The sequence below is a fragment of the Phyllobates terribilis genome, unplaced genomic scaffold (assembly GCF_046119375.1).
Source record: "Phyllobates terribilis strain yellow unplaced genomic scaffold, ASM4611937v1 Scaffold_3226__1_contigs__length_85553, whole genome shotgun sequence".
Taxonomy (NCBI): domain Eukaryota; kingdom Metazoa; phylum Chordata; class Amphibia; order Anura; family Dendrobatidae; genus Phyllobates; species Phyllobates terribilis.
Window position 1 is genome coordinate 61,529 of NW_027365980.1, and position 24,026 is coordinate 85,554.

Below are 24,026 nucleotides of genomic sequence, written 5' to 3' on the forward strand. Positions count from 1 at the left end.
AACGCGTGGATTGCAGCAGCAGCAAGCCGAAAAGTGCATGCATGTAAGGGATCTAGAGGTTGACAACATGTCTTCTTAACGGGAGTCCAGGAGCTCATCTCCACAAATGGACTTTTTAGGATCCTTGGGTGGCTCCGTAGTTTGAAACCAATTCTGGTTATCGCTTCTCGGCCTTTTGGCTAAGATCAAGTGTAGTATCTGTTCTTATCAGTTTAATATCTGATACGTCCCCTATCTGGGGACCATATATTAAATGGATTTTTAGAACAGGGAGATGGAAAAAGAGCTTGCTCTGTCCACTCCACGCATTGACCTGGTATTGCAGTATCTCCAGGACCGGTGCACCCCTTCTTTAATGCAGTTTCTAAAATCAGAAAGAATTGAATTCAATGTTTTTTGTTCATTTTGCTTGTTTGTCGGATTTTGGGATGGACTCTTTGGCTCTGCTTTTCTTCTCCTCATTGGATTTTTCATGTTCAAAGTTGCAGAAGCCAGATTACAAGCTCATTTTGGTTCAACTTCAGCAACTGTGCATTGCATTGCCATGTAATGTGATGCAATGCTATCTTTCTAGCTCTCCCTTTCTACTTCCTTTTGGATAAACAGACATATTAGGCAAGCATTTTGGAGCTTTCACCTAAATAACTACAGGTGGTGAGATAAGCTGCACAATATAATTGACCTTTCAGTATATTGTTGCACACACACCATCTATTTAGCAAATGCCCTTGTTATCAACAGCAGCCTTTTAAACTCACCCGAGCTAACAGGTATGTGCGCTGGTTACACTGCTGCGCTTAAAATTTCTTTTTTGGTTTGCTACAATGCCTTTTCTGAAACGTTGTCTCCTTCTGCTGGAACACTGACTTCTTTCATTTAATGCCTGCAGACTATAAAAGAGAACCCAACCCAAAAAGTTTGGTTGATTAGTCTGTGGCATTCTGTTAAACTGTTGCTTATGGCGGTCTCTGTGAGCTTCTCAGCGACATTCAGCCAGCCAGGTATCCTGCCTGCAGTAGATGGAATGTGGCAATGGAACGCTGGCTGCGCGTGTCATAATAGGCTCTGAGCCTTTATATACCTGTGCACAGCAGCAGCCACCTTCAGTCTGCTGCTGGACAGCCAGCAGCAGCAGCAGCAGGAGAGGTATGTAATCAGGAGCCCTCCTGCTAAGGGTAGACAGCTGCTCGTTCCACCCCACCCCCCGCCTTAATTGGTTCTCCTCCCTTCCAACGGTGTTGAGGCGGGTGGGAACAGCAGGGGGTGAAGGTGCTGTGTTTAAAGAGGTGGAGTTATGCAGATCTAAAACGCGTGGATTGCAGCAGCAGCAAGCCGAAAAGTGCAGGCATGTAAGGGATCTAGAGGTTGACAACATGTCTTCTTAACGGGAGTCCAGGAGCTCATCTCCACAAATGGACTTTTTAGGATCCTTGGGTGGCTCCGTAGTTTGAAACCAATTCTGGTTATCGCTTCTCGGCCTTTTGGCTAAGATCAAGTGTAGTATCTGTTCTTATCAGTTTAATATCTGATACGTCCCCTATCTGGGGACCATATATTAAATGGATTTTTAGAACAGGGAGATGGAAAAAGAGCTTGCTCTGTCCACTCCACGCATTGACCTGGTATTGCAGTATCTCCAGGACCGGTGCACCCCTTCTTTAATGCAGTTTCTAAAATCAGAAAGAATTGAATTCAATGTTTTTTGTTCATTTTGCTTGTTTGTCGGATTTTGGGATGGACTCTTTGGCTCTGCTTTTCTTCTCCTCATTGGATTTTTCATGTTCAAAGTTGCAGAAGCCAGATTACAAGCTCATTTTGGTTCAACTTCAGCAACTGTGCATTGCATTGCCATGTAATGTGATGCAATGCTATCTTTCTAGCTCTCCCTTTCTACTTCCTTTTGGATAAACAGACATATTAGGCAAGCATTTTGGAGCTTTCACCTAAATAACTACAGGTGGTGAGATAAGCTGCACAATATAATTGACCTTTCAGTATATTGTTGCACACACACCATCTATTTAGCAAATGCCCTTGTTATCAACAGCAGCCTTTTAAACTCACCCGAGCTAACAGGTATGTGCGCTGGTTACACTGCTGCGCTTAAAATTTCTTTTTTGGTTTGCTACAATGCCTTTTCTGAAACGTTGTCTCCTTCTGCTGGAACACTGACTTCTTTCATTTAATGCCTGCAGACTATAAAAGAGAACCCAACCCAAAAAGTTTGGTTGATTAGTCTGTGGCATTCTGTTAAACTGTTGCTTATGGCGGTCTCTGTGAGCTTCTCAGCGACATTCAGCCAGCCAGGTATCCTGCCTGCAGTAGATGGAATGTGGCAATGGAACGCTGGCTGCGCGTGTCATAATAGGCTCTGAGCCTTTATATACCTGTGCACAGCAGCAGCCACCTTCAGTCTGCTGCTGGACAGCCAGCAGCAGCAGCAGCAGGAGAGGTATGTAATCAGGAGCCCTCCTGCTAAGGGTAGACAGCTGCTCGTTCCACCCCACCCCCCGCCTTAATTGGTTCTCCTCCCTTCCAACGGTGTTGAGGCGGGTGGGAACAGCAGGGGGTGAAGGTGCTGTGTTTAAAGAGGTGGAGTTATGCAGATCTAAAACGCGTGGATTGCAGCAGCAGCAAGCCGAAAAGTGCAGGCATGTAAGGGATCTAGAGGTTGACAACATGTCTTCTTAACGGGAGTCCAGGAGCTCATCTCCACAAATGGACTTTTTAGGATCCTTGGGTGGCTCCGTAGTTTGAAACCAATTCTGGTTATCGCTTCTCGGCCTTTTGGCTCAGATCTGTAATGGGTCTAGTCATTTGGCTGTCTGTGCGTTAACTCTTGGCCCTGTGGCATTGCCATTTTATGGCTTAAGCCACTTGCTGCTATAAGGAGTTGGCCAGTAGACACGACTAGCGATAATGGGACGCATTCGATACGCTGGGCCCGGTGAGGCTCGAGTGAAGTTTGGAATCCAGATTGATGTGGAAGAAGGCAAAGAAGGAATCTTTACCCTCAGCTTCGTGGTGAAGGAGATTTTGTTTGGACTCCTTGAAGTGAAGAAGGAAGAAATCTTGTGCCTCCAGCAATTCAAAAGCAAGTATAATCTTGTATTTACTTCTATGGCTGTTTGCAACAATTTCTATGATTGTTTGAAAAAGAATCTGGACAATCAATATTTGGATGGGCTGACTTTTGTCATCTTGTATTGCTCCAAAGAGGTACCTCTGACTGTTTTCATGTACAACCCACATGTGGACTTGGCTTTGATTTATGCCTTTCTAAATAGGCACTGCTATATTACCAAGGTGGCAGTAAAAGTCATGAATGAGGAGGAACTATGGACCGGTAAATATCGTTTCATGGTCAAGTTCCGGGAAAGTCCTGATGAACCAGGGGGTATACATTATCCTCCATCAAATTTTTCCATTGGGAGTGAGCGGGGTTACCTGTTCTTCCCCAATGCGCCCAGGTTTTGTCGTCATTGTAGGAGGTATGGCCATACTCAGGAAGCATGCGACATCAGACAGATTATTTGCAGGAAGTGCAATGAGGTGGGTCATTCTTCCAATAATTGCAAAAATGAAATAGTCTGTAACCTCTGCGGAGAGAAGGGGCATGCCTTCAGAGACTGTATATTCCATCCTGGTTCATATGCGGGGGCAGCGGGAAGGGGAAGGAGAAGAAATGAATCTCCTGCACCCACAGCTACAACTCCGACTGCTCCAACTCCGACTGCTCCGATATCTACTCTGGCTTTCCTGGATGAGGAGGAGGCTCGGGTTGCTTTTCCAGAACTGGTTCGTGTGAATGTAAGAGGAAATATGGAGCTGGCACCTGAGCCACCGGTGCAGAGGGCCGCGTCTGTGGCTTCAGATGTCAGTGAGTCTGAGACGATAACTGATGATCGTATAGGCATGGAAGTGGCCCCGGTGGAGGATCTGGAGGCTGAAATTCCAGACATGATGGTTACATTGCAGGGGGAAGAGGAGTCTGATCTGACCAGAACACCGCATGTGGCCTGGAGCGATGTCGTTTCTGACCTTGAGGAGGAGGGAGGTCAGGGGGACTTTGACCCCCAGCGGCGGGATTATAGTTCAGATGAAGATGGAGGCGCTTCAGTGAAGAAAAAGAAGAAAACTGAGCCATCCTTTTCCCCTTTAAGTGACTGCAGTGTGAGTCCAGCCCGGGTGTACCCTACTGCATCCGATCCCCAAGATGTGTCTTTTTTGGGGGAAGGCACAAACTACGATATCTGCACGTCCAGCGTCCTACCCCCAGAAGGGTTAGGATGATGTACAGGTGGGCATGTTGTCGTGACCTGCCACATCAAATTAATAGATGGGTGCCCAAGTTGCTCTCAGCATCTTGTCGCTAAATGTTCGGCTGATTAAATCTGAGTCGAGAAGAGTGGCAATTTTGGACTACTTGAGCAACTTGGATGCGGACGTATACTGTGTCCAGGAGTGTGGGATCTCCGATCCCTTAAGTGAAAATGCATGGCCTTTAGGTCAAAGTGTGTGGTCTGGTTCTGTATGTAATAAAAATTGTGGGGTAGGTGTTTTGGTGAAGGGTTATAGTGTTAAGATAGAAAGTTACATGGTGGTGGAGGCGGGGAGGTGTGTAATATGTGAGTTAAATTGTAGGGGGTGGAGGGTTAGGGTGGTAAATATGTATGCACCAATAGATAAAGGGGAGAGGCTGGAAATTTTTGAGAAATTATGTTTTTTTTTATCTGGCAAAATGCCAATAATTTTTGTTGGAGATTTCAATTGTGTGACGGAGGGGGATAAGATGGATGTTACAGGTAAAAGACTCAAGAGTCTTGTGGCGGATTTTTCCTTACAGGATGCTGCGGAAGTTTTTTTAGGTAATCCACCTCCTGCGACCTATAAGGCCGACAGGGGAGGCATAGAGTCTAGAATAGACCGTATCTTCTTTTCTTCACAAAATGTTATTTGTAGGAATTTCCAGCAGGAAGATGTTCCCTTCTCTGACCATGTGTGTTTGAGGGCACGTCTAGAAGGTAAGATTTCCTTTGTATATGGTGGTGGCGTGTGGAAACTTAATGTGCGTTTGCTGGAAGATAATAGGATCATGCGTGATTTTAGGCGAATGTATGTTAGGTGGAGGGATAAAAAAAGTGATTTCAGGAATGTGCTTGAGTGGTGGGACTGGATGAAGAGTGAGATTGTTTTTTTCTTTAGAAAAAGGGGCAGGAGGAAAGCAGCAATGAATAGAGCAAAATTTAATGATTTAAGCTCTAGACTGGAGTGGCTGAGGATGTTAAGGATGATTGGAGTGGATGTGGATGTTTTGATGTGTCAAGTGAAAGAAGAGATTAAGAAATATATTGAGGGTAAAGGGAAAGAAATTATTTACCGTTCTAAGATTGAACATTTGGAGAAAAATGAGAAATGCACAAGGTTTTTTTTCAAAAAAGTTTTTGGGAAGAAAGTAGATATGGATGAGGTGGTGAATGGTGATGGGGTGTGTGTGAGTGGGAAGGATGTGATGCAGGAGGTGGTGTTGTTTTATAAGGAGTTGTATGGGGAAAAATGGGTTGATGATAGGATGTTGACTGATGCTTTGGGGTGTTTAGAAGGTTGTTTGGGTGAGGATGAACGTGAAATATTGGATGATGTAATTGTGTTGGATGAAGTTAAAAAAGTGGTGATGTCTGCGAGTAAGAATAAAACACCTGGGAAGGATGGACTGCCCGTGGAGTTATATGTTAAGGAATGGGACACGATGGGAAATGACTTATTGGAGGTGTGCCAGTATATGTTCACGGAGAATATGTTGAGTGAATCTATGAGAGATGGGGTGGTGGTTTTGGTTCATAAGAAAGGTGATAAAAAGGATTTGGGGAATTGGAGGCCAATCACCCTTTTGAATGCAGACTATAAGGTGTTTAGTAAATTGTTGGCTAGCCGGATGCGGGAAGTGATTGGCGGTGTGGTGGATGAAGATCAAGTGTGTGCAGTGCCTGGGAGAAGTATGACTGAAAATTTGGTGTTGTTGCGTGATGTGATTGGGGATTGTATGAGTCGTAAGCAGAAATGTTTGTTGTTTTCGGTTGATTTTGAAAAAGCTTTTGACCGTGTGTCACATAGCTTTATGTTTAAGGTTTTGTCTAAGATGGGTTATTCCAGGAATTTTGTAAACTGTGTTAGGAGTTTGTATTGTAATGTTTCAAGTGAATTTTTGGTGAATGGGTGGTTGAGTGAGAAAGTGAGAATTAAATCAGGAGTGCGTCAGGGGTGCCCTATGTCCCCTTTTTTGTTTATTAGTGTGATTGAAGTGTTGATGTGTATGGTTAGGAAGGATAAGGTTATGAGAGGTGTGATGATTCCTGGGAGTAATGGAAAGGATGTGAGAATTCTAGGTTACATGGATGATGTAGTGATTGTGAGTGGGAATATGGCTGCGATGAGTAGGGCAAGGTTGATATTAAGTTTGTTTTGTAGTGTCTCAGCTTTTAAGGTCAATTGGACTAAGAGTTCCTTTAAATGTTTTGGTGAGAGGAATGTACGGATGGATGGTGTGAGGTGTGAGGATGGTGCAATAAAGGTGCTTGGGATTAAGTTTAATGATGATTTGAAAGGAAATGAGAGTTGGGAAGATTGTGGGGTGAGAGTGGTGCGCAAGTTGAATTTTTGGCGAATGAGAGAATTAACTCTGACTGGGAAAGTTCTGATTATTAAGGCGGTTATTTTGCCTATTTTGTTGTTTGTTGCGAATGTATATCCTGCTGCTTTTAAGAAAATTAGGAAAACTGAGAAATTCATCTTTAATTTTCTTTGGGGAAGTCGCATGGAGAAATTGAAACGGGAATATGTCTATAAGTTATGTGTAAATGGTGGTTTGGATTTTCCAAATATTGATTTCTTTTTAGGGATTAGTTACGTGAAAATGGTGGTGGTGGTTCTAGGGAAAAGTAATAAGTGTGCTTATATGATGAAGTATTCGGCTGGATGGATGCTTTATGGCTTAAAGTGGGTCAAAAGGGATGCTAGAGTGCCTGTTGCTTTTAAGTGTCCTGTATGGTATGGTTGTGTTGAGAAATTTGTAAGGAAGTATGATTTGTTGTCCGTTAACATGAGTGATTTTAGGCAAAAGAAGAAAGTCATTAGGATGGTGCGTGAGCGTGAGGTGGTATGTAATATCAATGGGTTGAGAGGGGAGGAAGTAACCGAGATGTGGAGAAAATTAAGTATAGATGGTGTGACTAACAGACAGAGAGATATCGCTTGGATGATATTGCATGACATTTTGCCTGTTAGAGATGTGCAAAAGAAGAGGGATTTAGTTAAATCTGAGGTATGCCCGAGGGATGGATGTGGTTTGAGAGAGCATGTTAGACATATGGTATGGGATTGTGATTTTGCATATGATGTATGGAAGGGTATAGGGGGACTTTGCAAGGAATTGGTGGGTGTAAAGTATGTTAATTGGAAACTTGCTATGTTTGGGATGGGTGCATGTAGTAGAATTAAGGATAGGATTTTATGGTTGTTGGTGGTGTGTGTAATTGAAAGTTTGTGGGATGCGAGGAATTTGTTAGTTTTTAAAAGGAAGAAAATGTCAGTTAATGAATGTTTGAGATTGATTCTGTCACGTATGTATGTAATATACCTCTGGGATCAGGAACGTGGAAGTATTATAGATGCTGAAGGGATCTGGAAGTTTAAAAAGTGGAGGTTTTTGGTAAAGTTTAATTAGTAGTGTATAATGTACCTGATGATAAGGTTTGGTTTTATTTTTGATTATATACCAAGTGTGATGAAAGGCTAAGTGTCAATGAAAGGCTTTTGTAAGTCGATTTGATTGAGCTTATGCTCCGGCCTATCTGATTTGGTTAAAAAAAAAAAAAAAAAAAAAAAAAAAAAAAAAAAAAAAATCTGTTCTTATCAGTTTAATATCTGATACGTCCCCTATCTGGGGACCATATATTAAATGGATTTTTAGAACAGGGAGATGGAAAAAGAGCTTGCTCTGTCCACTCCACGCATTGACCTGGTATTGCAGTATCTCCAGGACCGGTGCACCCCTTCTTTAATGCAGTTTCTAAAATCAGAAAGAATTGAATTCAATGTTTTTTGTTCATTTTGCTTGTTTGTCGGATTTTGGGATGGACTCTTTGGCTCTGCTTTTCTTCTCCTCATTGGATTTTTCATGTTCAAAGTTGCAGAAGCCAGATTACAAGCTCATTTTGGTTCAACTTCAGCAACTGTGCATTGCATTGCCATGTAATGTGATGCAATGCTATCTTTCTAGCTCTCCCTTTCTACTTCCTTTTGGATAAACAGACATATTAGGCAAGCATTTTGGAGCTTTCACCTAAATAACTACAGGTGGTGAGATAAGCTGCACAATATAATTGACCTTTCAGTATATTGTTGCACACACACCATCTATTTAGCAAATGCCCTTGTTATCAACAGCAGCCTTTTAAACTCACCCGAGCTAACAGGTATGTGCGCTGGTTACACTGCTGCGCTTAAAATTTCTTTTTTGGTTTGCTACAATGCCTTTTCTGAAACGTTGTCTCCTTCTGCTGGAACACTGACTTCTTTCATTTAATGCCTGCAGACTATAAAAGAGAACCCAACCCAAAAAGTTTGGTTGATTAGTCTGTGGCATTCTGTTAAACTGTTGCTTATGGCGGTCTCTGTGAGCTTCTCAGCGACATTCAGCCAGCCAGGTATCCTGCCTGCAGTAGATGGAATGTGGCAATGGAACGCTGGCTGCGCGTGTCATAATAGGCTCTGAGCCTTTATATACCTGTGCACAGCAGCAGCCACCTTCAGTCTGCTGCTGGACAGCCAGCAGCAGCAGCAGCAGGAGAGGTATGTAATCAGGAGCCCTCCTGCTAAGGGTAGACAGCTGCTCGTTCCACCCCACCCCCCGCCTTAATTGGTTCTCCTCCCTTCCAACGGTGTTGAGGCGGGTGGGAACAGCAGGGGGTGAAGGTGCTGTGTTTAAAGAGGTGGAGTTATGCAGATCTAAAACGCGTGGATTGCAGCAGCAGCAAGCCGAAAAGTGCAGGCATGTAAGGGATCTAGAGGTTGACAACATGTCTTCTTAACGGGAGTCCAGGAGCTCATCTCCACAAATGGACTTTTTAGGATCCTTGGGTGGCTCCGTAGTTTGAAACCAATTCTGGTTATCGCTTCTCGGCCTTTTGGCTAAGATCAAGTGTAGTATCTGTTCTTATCAGTTTAATATCTGATACGTCCCCTATCTGGGGACCATATATTAAATGGATTTTTAGAACAGGGAGATGGAAAAAGAGCTTGCTCTGTCCACTCCACGCATTGACCTGGTATTGCAGTATCTCCAGGACCGGTGCACCCCTTCTTTAATGCAGTTTCTAAAATCAGAAAGAATTGAATTCAATGTTTTTTGTTCATTTTGCTTGTTTGTCGGATTTTGGGATGGACTCTTTGGCTCTGCTTTTCTTCTCCTCATTGGATTTTTCATGTTCAAAGTTGCAGAAGCCAGATTACAAGCTCATTTTGGTTCAACTTCAGCAACTGTGCATTGCATTGCCATGTAATGTGATGCAATGCTATCTTTCTAGCTCTCCCTTTCTACTTCCTTTTGGATAAACAGACATATTAGGCAAGCATTTTGGAGCTTTCACCTAAATAACTACAGGTGGTGAGATAAGCTGCACAATATAATTGACCTTTCAGTATATTGTTGCACACACACCATCTATTTAGCAAATGCCCTTGTTATCAACAGCAGCCTTTTAAACTCACCCGAGCTAACAGGTATGTGCGCTGGTTACACTGCTGCGCTTAAAATTTCTTTTTTGGTTTGCTACAATGCCTTTTCTGAAACGTTGTCTCCTTCTGCTGGAACACTGACTTCTTTCATTTAATGCCTGCAGACTATAAAAGAGAACCCAACCCAAAAAGTTTGGTTGATTAGTCTGTGGCATTCTGTTAAACTGTTGCTTATGGCGGTCTCTGTGAGCTTCTCAGCGACATTCAGCCAGCCAGGTATCCTGCCTGCAGTAGATGGAATGTGGCAATGGAACGCTGGCTGCGCGTGTCATAATAGGCTCTGAGCCTTTATATACCTGTGCACAGCAGCAGCCACCTTCAGTCTGCTGCTGGACAGCCAGCAGCAGCAGCAGCAGGAGAGGTATGTAATCAGGAGCCCTCCTGCTAAGGGTAGACAGCTGCTCGTTCCACCCCACCCCCCGCCTTAATTGGTTCTCCTCCCTTCCAACGGTGTTGAGGCGGGTGGGAACAGCAGGAGGTGAAGGTGTTGTGTTTAAAGAGGTGGAGTTATGCAGATCTAAAACGCGTGGATTGCAGCAGCAGCAAGCCGAAAAGTGCAGGCATGTAAGGGATCTAGAGGTTGACAACATGTCTTCTTAACGGGAGTCCAGGAGCTCATCTCCACAAATGGACTTTTTAGGATCCTTGGGTGGCTCCGTAGTTTGAAACCAATTCTGGTTATCGCTTCTCGGCCTTTTGGCTAAGATCAAGTGTAGTATCTGTTCTTATCAGTTTAATATCTGATACGTCCCCTATCTGGGGACCATATATTAAATGGATTTTTAGAACAGGGAGATGGAAAAAGAGCTTGCTCTGTCCACTCCACGCATTGACCTGGTATTGCAGTATCTCCAGGACCGGTGCACCCCTTCTTTAATGCAGTTTCTAAAATCAGAAAGAATTGAATTCAATGTTTTTTGTTCATTTTGCTTGTTTGTCGGATTTTGGGATGGACTCTTTGGCTCTGCTTTTCTTCTCCTCATTGGATTTTTCATGTTCAAAGTTGCAGAAGCCAGATTACAAGCTCATTTTGGTTCAACTTCAGCAACTGTGCATTGCATTGCCATGTAATGTGATGCAATGCTATCTTTCTAGCTCTCCCTTTCTACTTCCTTTTGGATAAACAGACATATTAGGCAAGCATTTTGGAGCTTTCACCTAAATAACTACAGGTGGTGAGATAAGCTGCACAATATAATTGACCTTTCAGTATATTGTTGCACACACACCATCTATTTAGCAAATGCCCTTGTTATCAACAGCAGCCTTTTAAACTCACCCGAGCTAACAGGTATGTGCGCTGGTTACACTGCTGCGCTTAAAATTTCTTTTTTGGTTTGCTACAATGCCTTTTCTGAAACGTTGTCTCCTTCTGCTGGAACACTGACTTCTTTCATTTAATGCCTGCAGACTATAAAAGAGAACCCAACCCAAAAAGTTTGGTTGATTAGTCTGTGGCATTCTGTTAAACTGTTGCTTATGGCGGTCTCTGTGAGCTTCTCAGCGACATTCAGCCAGCCAGGTATCCTGCCTGCAGTAGATGGAATGTGGCAATGGAACGCTGGCTGCGCGTGTCATAATAGGCTCTGAGCCTTTATATACCTGTGCACAGCAGCAGCCACCTTCAGTCTGCTGCTGGACAGCCAGCAGCAGCAGCAGCAGGAGAGGTATGTAATCAGGAGCCCTCCTGCTAAGGGTAGACAGCTGCTCGTTCCACCCCACCCCCCGCCTTAATTGGTTCTCCTCCCTTCCAACGGTGTTGAGGCGGGTGGGAACAGCAGGGGGTGAAGGTGCTGTGTTTAAAGAGGTGGAGTTATGCAGATCTAAAACGCGTGGATTGCAGCAGCAGCAAGCCGAAAAGTGCAGGCATGTAAGGGATCTAGAGGTTGACAACATGTCTTCTTAACGGGAGTCCAGGAGCTCATCTCCACAAATGGACTTTTTAGGATCCTTGGGTGGCTCCGTAGTTTGAAACCAATTCTGGTTATCGCTTCTCGGCCTTTTGGCTAAGATCAAGTGTAGTATCTGTTCTTATCAGTTTAATATCTGATATGTCCCCTATCTGGGGACCATATATTAAATGGATTTTTAGAACAGGGAGATGGAAAAAGAGCTTGCTCTGTCCACTCCACGCATTGACCTGGTATTGCAGTATCTCCAGGACCGGTGCACCCCTTCTTTAATGCAGTTTCTAAAATCAGAAAGAATTGAATTCAATGTTTTTTGTTCATTTTGCTTGTTTGTCGGATTTTGGGATGGACTCTTTGGCTCTGCTTTTCTTCTCCTCATTGGATTTTTCATGTTCAAAGTTGCAGAAGCCAGATTACAAGCTCATTTTGGTTCAACTTCAGCAACTGTGCATTGCATTGCCATGTAATGTGATGCAATGCTATCTTTCTAGCTCTCCCTTTCTACTTCCTTTTGGATAAACAGACATATTAGGCAAGCATTTTGGAGCTTTCACCTAAATAACTACAGGTGGTGAGATAAGCTGCACAATATAATTGACCTTTCAGTATATTGTTGCACACACACCATCTATTTAGCAAATGCCCTTGTTATCAACAGCAGCCTTTTAAACTCACCCGAGCTAACAGGTATGTGCGCTGGTTACACTGCTGCGCTTAAAATTTCTTTTTTGGTTTGCTACAATGCCTTTTCTGAAACGTTGTCTCCTTCTGCTGGAACACTGACTTCTTTCATTTAATGCCTGCAGACTATAAAAGAGAACCCAACCCAAAAAGTTTGGTTGATTAGTCTGTGGCATTCTGTTAAACTGTTGCTTATGGCGGTCTCTGTGAGCTTCTCAGCGACATTCAGCCAGCCAGGTATCCTGCCTGCAGTAGATGGAATGTGGCAATGGAACGCTGGCTGCGCGTGTCATAATAGGCTCTGAGCCTTTATATACCTGTGCACAGCAGCAGCCACCTTCAGTCTGCTGCTGGACAGCCAGCAGCAGCAGCAGCAGGAGAGGTATGTAATCAGGAGCCCTCCTGCTAAGGGTAGACAGCTGCTCGTTCCACCCCACCCCCCGCCTTAATTGGTTCTCCTCCCTTCCAACGGTGTTGAGGCGGGTGGGAACAGCAGGGGGTGAAGGTGCTGTGTTTAAAGAGGTGGAGTTATGCAGATCTAAAACGCGTGGATTGCAGCAGCAGCAAGCCGAAAAGTGCAGGCATGTAAGGGATCTAGAGGTTGACAACATGTCTTCTTAACGGGAGTCCAGGAGCTCATCTCCACAAATGGACTTTTTAGGATCCTTGGGTGGCTCCGTAGTTTGAAACCAATTCTGGTTATCGCTTCTCGGCCTTTTGGCTAAGATCAAGTGTAGTATCTGTTCTTATCAGTTTAATATCTGATACGTCCCCTATCTGGGGACCATATATTAAATGGATTTTTAGAACAGGGAGATGGAAAAAGAGCTTGCTCTGTCCACTCCACGCATTGACCTGGTATTGCAGTATCTCCAGGACCGGTGCACCCCTTCTTTAATGCAGTTTCTAAAATCAGAAAGAATTGAATTCAATGTTTTTTGTTCATTTTGCTTGTTTGTCGGATTTTGGGATGGACTCTTTGGCTCTGCTTTTCTTCTCCTCATTGGATTTTTCATGTTCAAAGTTGCAGAAGCCAGATTACAAGCTCATTTTGGTTCAACTTCAGCAACTGTGCATTGCATTGCCATGTAATGTGATGCAATGCTATCTTTCTAGCTCTCCCTTTCTACTTCCTTTTGGATAAACAGACATATTAGGCAAGCATTTTGGAGCTTTCACCTAAATAACTACAGGTGGTGAGATAAGCTGCACAATATAATTGACCTTTCAGTATATTGTTGCACACACACCATCTATTTAGCAAATGCCCTTGTTATCAACAGCAGCCTTTTAAACTCACCCGAGCTAACAGGTATGTGCGCTGGTTACACTGCTGCGCTTAAAATTTCTTTTTTGGTTTGCTACAATGCCTTTTCTGAAACGTTGTCTCCTTCTGCTGGAACACTGACTTCTTTCATTTAATGCCTGCAGACTATAAAAGAGAACCCAACCCAAAAAGTTTGGTTGATTAGTCTGTGGCATTCTGTTAAACTGTTGCTTATGGCGGTCTCTGTGAGCTTCTCAGCGACATTCAGCCAGCCAGGTATCCTGCCTGCAGTAGATGGAATGTGGCAATGGAACGCTGGCTGCGCGTGTCATAATAGGCTCTGAGCCTTTATATACCTGTGCACAGCAGCAGCCACCTTCAGTCTGCTGCTGGACAGCCAGCAGCAGCAGCAGCAGGAGAGGTATGTAATCAGGAGCCCTCCTGCTAAGGGTAGACAGCTGCTCGTTCCACCCCACCCCCCGCCTTAATTGGTTCTCCTCCCTTCCAACGGTGTTGAGGCGGGTGGGAACAGCAGGGGGTGAAGGTGCTGTGTTTAAAGAGGTGGAGTTATGCAGATCTAAAACGCGTGGATTGCAGCAGCAGCAAGCCGAAAAGTGCAGGCATGTAAGGGATCTAGAGGTTGACAACATGTCTTCTTAACGGGAGTCCAGGAGCTCATCTCCACAAATGGACTTTTTAGGATCCTTGGGTGGCTCCGTAGTTTGAAACCAATTCTGGTTATCGCTTCTCGGCCTTTTGGCTAAGATCAAGTGTAGTATCTGTTCTTATCAGTTTAATATCTGATACGTCCCCTATCTGGGGACCATATATTAAATGGATTTTTAGAACAGGGAGATGGAAAAAGAGCTTGCTCTGTCCACTCCACGCATTGACCTGGTATTGCAGTATCTCCAGGACCGGTGCACCCCTTCTTTAATGCAGTTTCTAAAATCAGAAAGAATTGAATTCAATGTTTTTTGTTCATTTTGCTTGTTTGTCGGATTTTGGGATGGACTCTTTGGCTCTGCTTTTCTTCTCCTCATTGGATTTTTCATGTTCAAAGTTGCAGAAGCCAGATTACAAGCTCATTTTGGTTCAACTTCAGCAACTGTGCATTGCATTGCCATGTAATGTGATGCAATGCTATCTTTCTAGCTCTCCCTTTCTACTTCCTTTTGGATAAACAGACATATTAGGCAAGCATTTTGGAGCTTTCACCTAAATAACTACAGGTGGTGAGATAAGCTGCACAATATAATTGACCTTTCAGTATATTGTTGCACACACACCATCTATTTAGCAAATGCCCTTGTTATCAACAGCAGCCTTTTAAACTCACCCGAGCTAACAGGTATGTGCGCTGGTTACACTGCTGCGCTTAAAATTTCTTTTTTGGTTTGCTACAATGCCTTTTCTGAAACGTTGTCTCCTTCTGCTGGAACACTGACTTCTTTCATTTAATGCCTGCAGACTATAAAAGAGAACCCAACCCAAAAAGTTTGGTTGATTAGTCTGTGGCATTCTGTTAAACTGTTGCTTATGGCGGTCTCTGTGAGCTTCTCAGCGACATTCAGCCAGCCAGGTATCCTGCCTGCAGTAGATGGAATGTGGCAATGGAACGCTGGCTGCGCGTGTCATAATAGGCTCTGAGCCTTTATATACCTGTGCACAGCAGCAGCCACCTTCAGTCTGCTGCTGGACAGCCAGCAGCAGCAGCAGCAGGAGAGGTATGTAATCAGGAGCCCTCCTGCTAAGGGTAGACAGCTGCTCGTTCCACCCCACCCCCCGCCTTAATTGGTTCTCCTCCCTTCCAACGGTGTTGAGGCGGGTGGGAACAGCAGGGGGTGAAGGTGCTGTGTTTAAAGAGGTGGAGTTATGCAGATCTAAAACGCGTGGATTGCAGCAGCAGCAAGCCGAAAAGTGCAGGCATGTAAGGGATCTAGAGGTTGACAACATGTCTTCTTAACGGGAGTCCAGGAGCTCATCTCCACAAATGGACTTTTTAGGATCCTTGGGTGGCTCCGTAGTTTGAAACCAATTCTGGTTATCGCTTCTCGGCCTTTTGGCTAAGATCAAGTGTAGTATCTGTTCTTATCAGTTTAATATCTGATACGTCCCCTATCTGGGGACCATATATTAAATGGATTTTTAGAACAGGGAGATGGAAAAAGAGCTTGCTCTGTCCACTCCACGCATTGACCTGGTATTGCAGTATCTCCAGGACCGGTGCACCCCTTCTTTAATGCAGTTTCTAAAATCAGAAAGAATTGAATTCAATGTTTTTTGTTCATTTTGCTTGTTTGTCGGATTTTGGGATGGACTCTTTGGCTCTGCTTTTCTTCTCCTCATTGGATTTTTCATGTTCAAAGTTGCAGAAGCCAGATTACAAGCTCATTTTGGTTCAACTTCAGCAACTGTGCATTGCATTGCCATGTAATGTGATGCAATGCTATCTTTCTAGCTCTCCCTTTCTACTTCCTTTTGGATAAACAGACATATTAGGCAAGCATTTTGGAGCTTTCACCTAAATAACTACAGGTGGTGAGATAAGCTGCACAATATAATTGACCTTTCAGTATATTGTTGCACACACACCATCTATTTAGCAAATGCCCTTGTTATCAACAGCAGCCTTTTAAACTCACCCGAGCTAACAGGTATGTGCGCTGGTTACACTGCTGCGCTTAAAATTTCTTTTTTGGTTTGCTACAATGCCTTTTCTGAAACGTTGTCTCCTTCTGCTGGAACACTGACTTCTTTCATTTAATGCCTGCAGACTATAAAAGAGAACCCAACCCAAAAAGTTTGGTTGATTAGTCTGTGGCATTCTGTTAAACTGTTGCTTATGGCGGTCTCTGTGAGCTTCTCAGCGACATTCAGCCAGCCAGGTATCCTGCCTGCAGTAGATGGAATGTGGCAATGGAACGCTGGCTGCGCGTGTCATAATAGGCTCTGAGCCTTTATATACCTGTGCACAGCAGCAGCCACCTTCAGTCTGCTGCTGGACAGCCAGCAGCAGCAGCAGCAGCAGGAGAGGTATGTAATCAGGAGCCCTCCTGCTAAGGGTAGACAGCTGCTCGTTCCACCCCACCCCCCGCCTTAATTGGTTCTCCTCCCTTCCAACGGTGTTGAGGCGGGTGGGAACAGCAGGGGGTGAAGGTGCTGTGTTTAAAGAGGTGGAGTTATGCAGATCTAAAACGCGTGGATTGCAGCAGCAGCAAGCCGAAAAGTGCAGGCATGTAAGGGATCTAGAGGTTGACAACATGTCTTCTTAACGGGAGTCCAGGAGCTCATCTCCACAAATGGACTTTTTAGGATCCTTGGGTGGCTCCGTAGTTTGAAACCAATTCTGGTTATCGCTTCTCGGCCTTTTGGCTAAGATCAAGTGTAGTATCTGTTCTTATCAGTTTAATATCTGATACGTCCCCTATCTGGGGACCATATATTAAATGGATTTTTAGAACAGGGAGATGGAAAAAGAGCTTGCTCTGTCCACTCCACGCATTGACCTGGTATTGCAGTATCTCCAGGACCGGTGCACCCCTTCTTTAATGCAGTTTCTAAAATCAGAAAGAATTGAATTCAATGTTTTTTGTTCATTTTGCTTGTTTGTCGGATTTTGGGATGGACTCTTTGGCTCTGCTTTTCTTCTCCTCATTGGATTTTTCATGTTCAAAGTTGCAGAAGCCAGATTACAAGCTCATTTTGGTTCAACTTCAGCAACTGTGCATTGCATTGCCATGTAATGTGATGCAATGCTATCTTTCTAGCTCTCCCTTTCTACTTCCTTTTGGATAAACAGACATATTAGGCAAGCATTTTGGAGCTTTCACCTAAATAACTACAGGTGGTGAGATAAGCTGCACAATATAATTGACCTTTCAGTATATTGTTGCACACACACCATCTATTTAGCAAATGCCCTTGTTATCAACAGCAGCCTTTTAAACTCACCCGAGCTAACAGGTATGTGCGCTGGTTACACTGCTGCGCTTAAAATTTCTTTTTTGGTTTGCTACAATGCCTTTTCTGAAACGTTGTCTCCTTCTGCTGGAACACTGACTTCTTTCATTTAATGCCTGCAGACTATAAAAGAGAACCCAACCCAAAAAGTTTGGTTGATTAGTCTGTGGCATTCTGTTAAACTGTTGCTTATGGCGGTCTCTGTGAGCTTCTCAGCGACATTCAGCCAGCCAGGTATCCTGCCTGCAGTAGATGGAATGTGGCAATGGAACGCTGGCTGCGCGTGTCATAATAGGCTCTGAGCCTTTATATACCTGTGCACAGCAGCAGCCACCTTCAGTCTGCTGCTGGACAGCCAGCAGCAGCAGCAGCAGCAGGAGAGGTATGTAATCAGGAGCCCTCCTGCTAAGGGTAGACAGCTGCTCGTTCCACCCCACCCCCCGCCTTAATTGGTTCTCCTCCCTTCCAACGGTGTTGAGGCGGGTGGGAACAGCAGGGGGTGAAGGTGCTGTGTTTAAAGAGGTGGAGTTATGCAGATCTAAAACGCGTGGATTGCAGCAGCAGCAAGCCGAAAAGTGCAGGCATGTAAGGGATCTAGAGGTTGACAACATGTCTTCTTAACGGGAGTCCAGGAGCTCATCTCCACAAATGGACTTTTTAGGATCCTTGGGTGGCTCCGTAGTTTGAAACCAATTCTGGTTATCGCTTCTCGGCCTTTTGGCTAAGATCAAGTGTAGTATCTGTTCTTATCAGTTTAATATCTGATACGTCCCCTATCTGGGGACCATATATTAAATGGATTTTTAGAACAGGGAGATGGAAAAAGAGCTTGCTCTGTCCACTCCACGCATTGACCTGGTATTGCAGTATCTCCAGGACCGGTGCACCCCTTCTTTAATGCAGTTTCTAAAATCAGAAAGAATTGAATTCAATGTTTTTTGTTCATTTTGCTTGTTTGTCGGATTTTGGGATGGACTCTTTGGCTCTGCTTTTCTTCTCCTCATTGGATTTTTCATGTTCAAAGTTGCAGAAGCCAGATTACAAGCTCATTTTGGTTCAACTTCAGCAACTGTGCATTGCATTGCCATGTAATGTGATGCAATGCTATCTTTCTAGCTCTCCCTTTCTACTTCCTTTTGGATAAACAGACATATTAGGCAAGCATTTTGGAGCTTTCACCTAAATAACTACAGGTGGTGAGATAAGCTGCACAATATAATTGACCTTTCAGTATATTGTTGCACACACACCATCTATTTAGCAAATGCCCTTGTTATCAACAGCAGCCTTTTAAACTCACCCGAGCTAACAGGTATGTGCGCTGGTTACACTGCTGCGCTTAAAATTTCTTTTTTGGTTTGCTACAATGCCTTTTCTGAAACGTTGTCTCCTTCTGCTGGAACACTGACTTCTTTCATTTAATGCCTGCAGACTATAAAAGAGAACCCAACCCAAAAAGTTTGGTTGATTAGTCTGTGGCATTCTGTTAAACTGTTGCTTATGGCGGTCTCTGTGAGCTTCTCAGCGACATTCAGCCAGCCAGGTATCCTGCCTGCAGTAGATGGAATGTGGCAATGGAACGCTGGCTGCGCGTGTCATAATAGGCTCTGAGCCTTTATATACCTGTGCACAGCAGCAGCCACCTTCAGTCTGCTGCTGGACAGCCAGCAGCAGCAGCAGCGCAGGAGAGGTATGTAATCAGGAGCCCTCCTGCTAAGGGTAGACAGCTGCTCGTTCCACCCCACCCCCCGCCTTAATTGGTTCTCCTCCCTTCCAACGGTGTTGAGGCGGGTGGGAACAGCAGGGGGTGAAGGTGCTGTGTTTAAAGAGGTGGAGTTATGCAGATCTAAAACGCGTGGATTGCAGCAGCAGCAAGCCGAAAAGTGCAGGCATGTAAGGGATCTAGAGGTTGACAACATGTCTTCTTAACGGGAGTCCAGGAGCTCATCTCCACAAATGGACTTTTTAGGATCCTTGGGTGGCTCCGTAGTTTGAAACCAATTCTGGTTATCGCTTCTCGGCCTTTTGGCTAAGATCAAGTGTAGTATCTGTTCTTATCAGTTTAATATCTGATACGTCCCCTATCTGGGGACCATATATTAAATGGATTTTTAGAACAGGGAGATGGAAAAAGAGCTTGCTCTGTCCACTCCACGCATTGACCTGGTATTGCAGTATCTCCAGGACCGGTGCACCCCTTCTTTAATGCAGTTTCTAAAATCAGAAAGAATTGAATTCAATGTTTTTTGTTCATTTTGCTTGTTTGTCGGATTTTGGGATGGACTCTTTGGCTCTGCTTTTCTTCTCCTCATTGGATTTTTCATGTTCAAAGTTGCAGAAGCCAGATTACAAGCTCATTTTGGTTCAACTTCAGCAACTGTGCATTGCATTGCCATGTAATGTGATGCAATGCTATCTTTCTAGCTCTCCCTTTCTACTTCCTTTTGGATAAACAGACATATTAGGCAAGCATTTTGGAGCTTTCACCTAAATAACTACAGGTGGTGAGATAAGCTGCACAATATAATTGACCTTTCAGTATATTGTTGCACACACACCATCTATTTAGCAAATGCCCTTGTTATCAACAGCAGCCTTTTAAACTCACCCGAGCTAACAGGTATGTGCGCTGGTTACACTGCTGCGCTTAAAATTTCTTTTTTGGTTTGCTACAATGCCTTTTCTGAAACGTTGTCTCCTTCTGCTGGAACACTGACTTCTTTCATTTAATGCCTGCAGACTATAAAAGAGAACCCAACCCAAAAAGTTTGGTTGATTAGTCTGTGGCATTCTGTTAAACTGTTGCTTATGGCGGTCTCTGTGAGCTTCTCAGCGACATTCAGCCAGCCAGGTATCCTGCCTGCAGTAGATGGAATGTGGCAATGGAACGCTGGCTGCGCGTGTCATAATAGGCTCTGAGCCTTTATATACCTGTGCACAGCAGCAGCCACCTTCAGTCTGCTGCTGGACAGCCAGCAGCAGCAGCAGCAGCAGGAGAGGTATGTAATCAGGAGCCCTCCTGCTAAGGGTAGACAGCTGCTCGTTCCACCCCACCCCCCGCCTTAATTGGTTCTCCTCCCTTCCAACGGTGTTGAGGCGGGTGGGAACAGCAGGGGGTGAAGGTGCTGTGTTTAAAGAGGTGGAGTTATGCAGATCTAAAACGCGTGGATTGCAGCAGCAGCAAGCCGAAAAGTGCAGGCATGTAAGGGATCTAGAGGTTGACAACATGTCTTCTTAACGGGAGTCCAGGAGCTCATCTCCACAAATGGACTTTTTAGGATCCTTGGGTGGCTCCGTAGTTTGAAACCAATTCTGGTTATCGCTTCTCGGCCTTTTGGCTAAGATCAAGTGTAGTATCTGTTCTTATCAGTTTAATATCTGATACGTCCCCTATCTGGGGACCATATATTAAATGGATTTTTAGAACAGGGAGATGGAAAAAGAGCTTGCTCTGTCCACTCCACGCATTGACCTGGTATTGCAGTATCTCCAGGACCGGTGCACCCCTTCTTTAATGCAGTTTCTAAAATCAGAAAGAATTGAATTCAATGTTTTTTGTTCATTTTGCTTGTTTGTCGGATTTTGGGATGGACTCTTTGGCTCTGCTTTTCTTCTCCTCATTGGATTTTTCATGTTCAAAGTTGCAGAAGCCAGATTACAAGCTCATTTTGGTTCAACTTCAGCAACTGTGCATTGCATTGCCATGTAATGTGATGCAATGCTATCTTTCTAGCTCTCCCTTTCTACTTCCTTTTGGATAAACAGACATATTAGGCAAGCATTTTGGAGCTTTCACCTAAATAACTACAGGTGGTGAGATAAGCTGCACAATATAATTGACCTTTCAGTATATTGTTGCACACACACCATCTATTTAGCAAATGCCCTTGTTATCAACAGCAGCCTTTTAAACTCACCCGAGCTAACAGGTATGTGCGCTGGTTACACTGCTGCGCTTAAAATTTCTTTTTTGGTTTGCTACAATGCCTTTTCTGAAACGTTGTCTCCTTCTGCTGGAACACTGACTTCTTTCATTTAATGCCTGCAGACTATAAAAGAGAACCCAACCCAAAAAGTTTGGTTGATTAGTCTGTGGCATTCTGTTAAACTGTTGCTTATGGCGGTCTCTGTGAGCTTCTCAGCGACATTCAGCCAGCCAGGTATCCTGCCTGCAGTAGATGGAATGTGGCAATGGAACGCTGGCTGCGCGTGTCATAATAGGCTCTGAGCCTTTATATACCTGTGCACAGCAGCAGCCACCTTCAGTCTGCTGCTGGACAGCCAGCAGCAGCAGCAGCAGCAGGAGAGGTATGTAATCAGGAGCCCTCCTGCTAAGGGTAGACAGCTGCTCGTTCCACCCCACCCCCCGCCTTAATTGGTTCTCCTCCCTTCCAACGGTGTTGAGGCGGGTGGGAACAGCAGGGGGTGAAGGTGCTGTGTTTAAAGAGGTGGAGTTATGCAGATCTAAAACGCGTGGATTGCAGCAGCAGCAAGCCGAAAAGTGCAGGCATGTAAGGGATCTAGAGGTTGACAACATGTCTTCTTAACGGGAGTCCAGGAGCTCATCTCCACAAATGGACTTTTTAGGATCCTTGGGTGGCTCCGTAGTTTGAAACCAATTCTGGTTATCGCTTCTCGGCCTTTTGGCTAAGATCAAGTGTAGTATCTGTTCTTATCAGTTTAATATCTGATACGTCCCCTATCTGGGGACCATATATTAAATGGATTTTTAGAACAGGGAGATGGAAAAAGAGCTTGCTCTGTCCACTCCACGCATTGACCTGGTATTGCAGTATCTCCAGGACCGGTGCACCCCTTCTTTAATGCAGTTTCTAAAATCAGAAAGAATTGAATTCAATGTTTTTTGTTCATTTTGCTTGTTTGTCGGATTTTGGGATGGACTCTTTGGCTCTGCTTTTCTTCTCCTCATTGGATTTTTCATGTTCAAAGTTGCAGAAGCCAGATTACAAGCTCATTTTGGTTCAACTTCAGCAACTGTGCATTGCATTGCCATGTAATGTGATGCAATGCTATCTTTCTAGCTCTCCCTTTCTACTTCCTTTTGGATAAACAGACATATTAGGCAAGCATTTTGGAGCTTTCACCTAAATAACTACAGGTGGTGAGATAAGCTGCACAATATAATTGACCTTTCAGTATATTGTTGCACACACACCATCTATTTAGCAAATGCCCTTGTTATCAACAGCAGCCTTTTAAACTCACCCGAGCTAACAGGTATGTGCGCTGGTTACACTGCTGCGCTTAAAATTTCTTTTTTGGTTTGCTACAATGCCTTTTCTGAAACGTTGTCTCCTTCTGCTGGAACACTGACTTCTTTCATTTAATGCCTGCAGACTATAAAAGAGAACCCAACCCAAAAAGTTTGGTTGATTAGTCTGTGGCATTCTGTTAAACTGTTGCTTATGGCGGTCTCTGTGAGCTTCTCAGCGACATTCAGCCAGCCAGGTATCCTGCCTGCAGTAGATGGAATGTGGCAATGGAACGCTGGCTGCGCGTGTCATAATAGGCTCTGAGCCTTTATATACCTGTGCACAGCAGCAGCCACCTTCAGTCTGCTGCTGGACAGCCAGCAGCAGCAGCAGCAGCAGGAGAGGTATGTAATCAGGAGCCCTCCTGCTAAGGGTAGACAGCTGCTCGTTCCACCCCACCCCCCGCCTTAATTGGTTCTCCTCCCTTCCAACGGTGTTGAGGCGGGTGGGAACAGCAGGGGGTGAAGGTGCTGTGTTTAAAGAGGTGGAGTTATGCAGATCTAAAACGCGTGGATTGCAGCAGCAGCAAGCCGAAAAGTGCAGGCATGTAAGGGATCTAGAGGTTGACAACATGTCTTCTTAACGGGAGTCCAGGAGCTCATCTCCACAAATGGACTTTTTAGGATCCTTGGGTGGCTCCGTAGTTTGAAACCAATTCTGGTTATCGCTTCTCGGCCTTTTGGCTAAGATCAAGTGTAGTATCTGTTCTTATCAGTTTAATATCTGATACGTCCCCTATCTGGGGACCATATATTAAATGGATTTTTAGAACAGGGAGATGGAAAAAGAGCTTGCTCTGTCCACTCCACGCATTGACCTGGTATTGCAGTATCTCCAGGACCGGTGCACCCCTTCTTTAATGCAGTTTCTAAAATCAGAAAGAATTGAATTCAATGTTTTTTGTTCATTTTGCTTGTTTGTCGGATTTTGGGATGGACTCTTTGGCTCTGCTTTTCTTCTCCTCATTGGATTTTTCATGTTCAAAGTTGCAGAAGCCAGATTACAAGCTCATTTTGGTTCAACTTCAGCAACTGTGCATTGCATTGCCATGTAATGTGATGCAATGCTATCTTTCTAGCTCTCCCTTTCTACTTCCTTTTGGATAAACAGACATATTAGGCAAGCATTTTGGAGCTT

At 44.4% G+C, this 24,026-nt stretch overlaps 14 non-coding genes and 1 pseudogene across 14 annotated transcripts; all 15 read left to right on the forward strand.

Moving 5' to 3' along the window:
* The first annotated feature begins 159 nt into the window (after positions 1–159).
* On the forward strand, positions 160–350 carry LOC141247727 (U2 spliceosomal RNA). The gene has a single exon (XR_012311129.1). It is a non-coding gene; the product is annotated as a U2 spliceosomal RNA (small nuclear RNA).
* A 1,115-nt stretch (positions 351–1,465) lies between these two features.
* On the forward strand, positions 1,466–1,656 carry LOC141247728 (U2 spliceosomal RNA). The gene has a single exon (XR_012311130.1). It is a non-coding gene; the product is annotated as a U2 spliceosomal RNA (small nuclear RNA).
* A 6,192-nt stretch (positions 1,657–7,848) lies between these two features.
* LOC141247683 (U2 spliceosomal RNA) lies at positions 7,849–8,054 on the forward strand (annotated as a pseudogene).
* A 1,115-nt stretch (positions 8,055–9,169) lies between these two features.
* Positions 9,170–9,360, forward strand: LOC141247729 (U2 spliceosomal RNA). Its single transcript, XR_012311131.1, has one exon. It is a non-coding gene; the product is annotated as a U2 spliceosomal RNA (small nuclear RNA).
* Positions 9,361–10,475: 1,115 nt separating this feature from the next.
* Positions 10,476–10,666, forward strand: LOC141247730 (U2 spliceosomal RNA). The gene has a single exon (XR_012311132.1). It is a non-coding gene; the product is annotated as a U2 spliceosomal RNA (small nuclear RNA).
* Positions 10,667–11,781: 1,115 nt separating this feature from the next.
* LOC141247674 (U2 spliceosomal RNA) lies at positions 11,782–11,972 on the forward strand. Its single transcript, XR_012311088.1, has one exon. It is a non-coding gene; the product is annotated as a U2 spliceosomal RNA (small nuclear RNA).
* A 1,115-nt stretch (positions 11,973–13,087) lies between these two features.
* On the forward strand, positions 13,088–13,278 carry LOC141247731 (U2 spliceosomal RNA). Its single transcript, XR_012311133.1, has one exon. It is a non-coding gene; the product is annotated as a U2 spliceosomal RNA (small nuclear RNA).
* A 1,115-nt stretch (positions 13,279–14,393) lies between these two features.
* Positions 14,394–14,584, forward strand: LOC141247732 (U2 spliceosomal RNA). Its single transcript, XR_012311134.1, has one exon. It is a non-coding gene; the product is annotated as a U2 spliceosomal RNA (small nuclear RNA).
* A 1,115-nt stretch (positions 14,585–15,699) lies between these two features.
* Positions 15,700–15,890, forward strand: LOC141247734 (U2 spliceosomal RNA). Its single transcript, XR_012311135.1, has one exon. It is a non-coding gene; the product is annotated as a U2 spliceosomal RNA (small nuclear RNA).
* Positions 15,891–17,008: 1,118 nt separating this feature from the next.
* On the forward strand, positions 17,009–17,199 carry LOC141247736 (U2 spliceosomal RNA). Its single transcript, XR_012311137.1, has one exon. It is a non-coding gene; the product is annotated as a U2 spliceosomal RNA (small nuclear RNA).
* Positions 17,200–18,317: 1,118 nt separating this feature from the next.
* Positions 18,318–18,508, forward strand: LOC141247737 (U2 spliceosomal RNA). Its single transcript, XR_012311138.1, has one exon. It is a non-coding gene; the product is annotated as a U2 spliceosomal RNA (small nuclear RNA).
* A 1,117-nt stretch (positions 18,509–19,625) lies between these two features.
* On the forward strand, positions 19,626–19,816 carry LOC141247738 (U2 spliceosomal RNA). Its single transcript, XR_012311139.1, has one exon. It is a non-coding gene; the product is annotated as a U2 spliceosomal RNA (small nuclear RNA).
* Positions 19,817–20,934: 1,118 nt separating this feature from the next.
* Positions 20,935–21,125, forward strand: LOC141247739 (U2 spliceosomal RNA). The gene has a single exon (XR_012311140.1). It is a non-coding gene; the product is annotated as a U2 spliceosomal RNA (small nuclear RNA).
* A 1,118-nt stretch (positions 21,126–22,243) lies between these two features.
* LOC141247740 (U2 spliceosomal RNA) lies at positions 22,244–22,434 on the forward strand. The gene has a single exon (XR_012311141.1). It is a non-coding gene; the product is annotated as a U2 spliceosomal RNA (small nuclear RNA).
* Positions 22,435–23,552: 1,118 nt separating this feature from the next.
* Positions 23,553–23,743, forward strand: LOC141247675 (U2 spliceosomal RNA). Its single transcript, XR_012311089.1, has one exon. It is a non-coding gene; the product is annotated as a U2 spliceosomal RNA (small nuclear RNA).
* Positions 23,744–24,026: the final 283 nt, after the last annotated feature.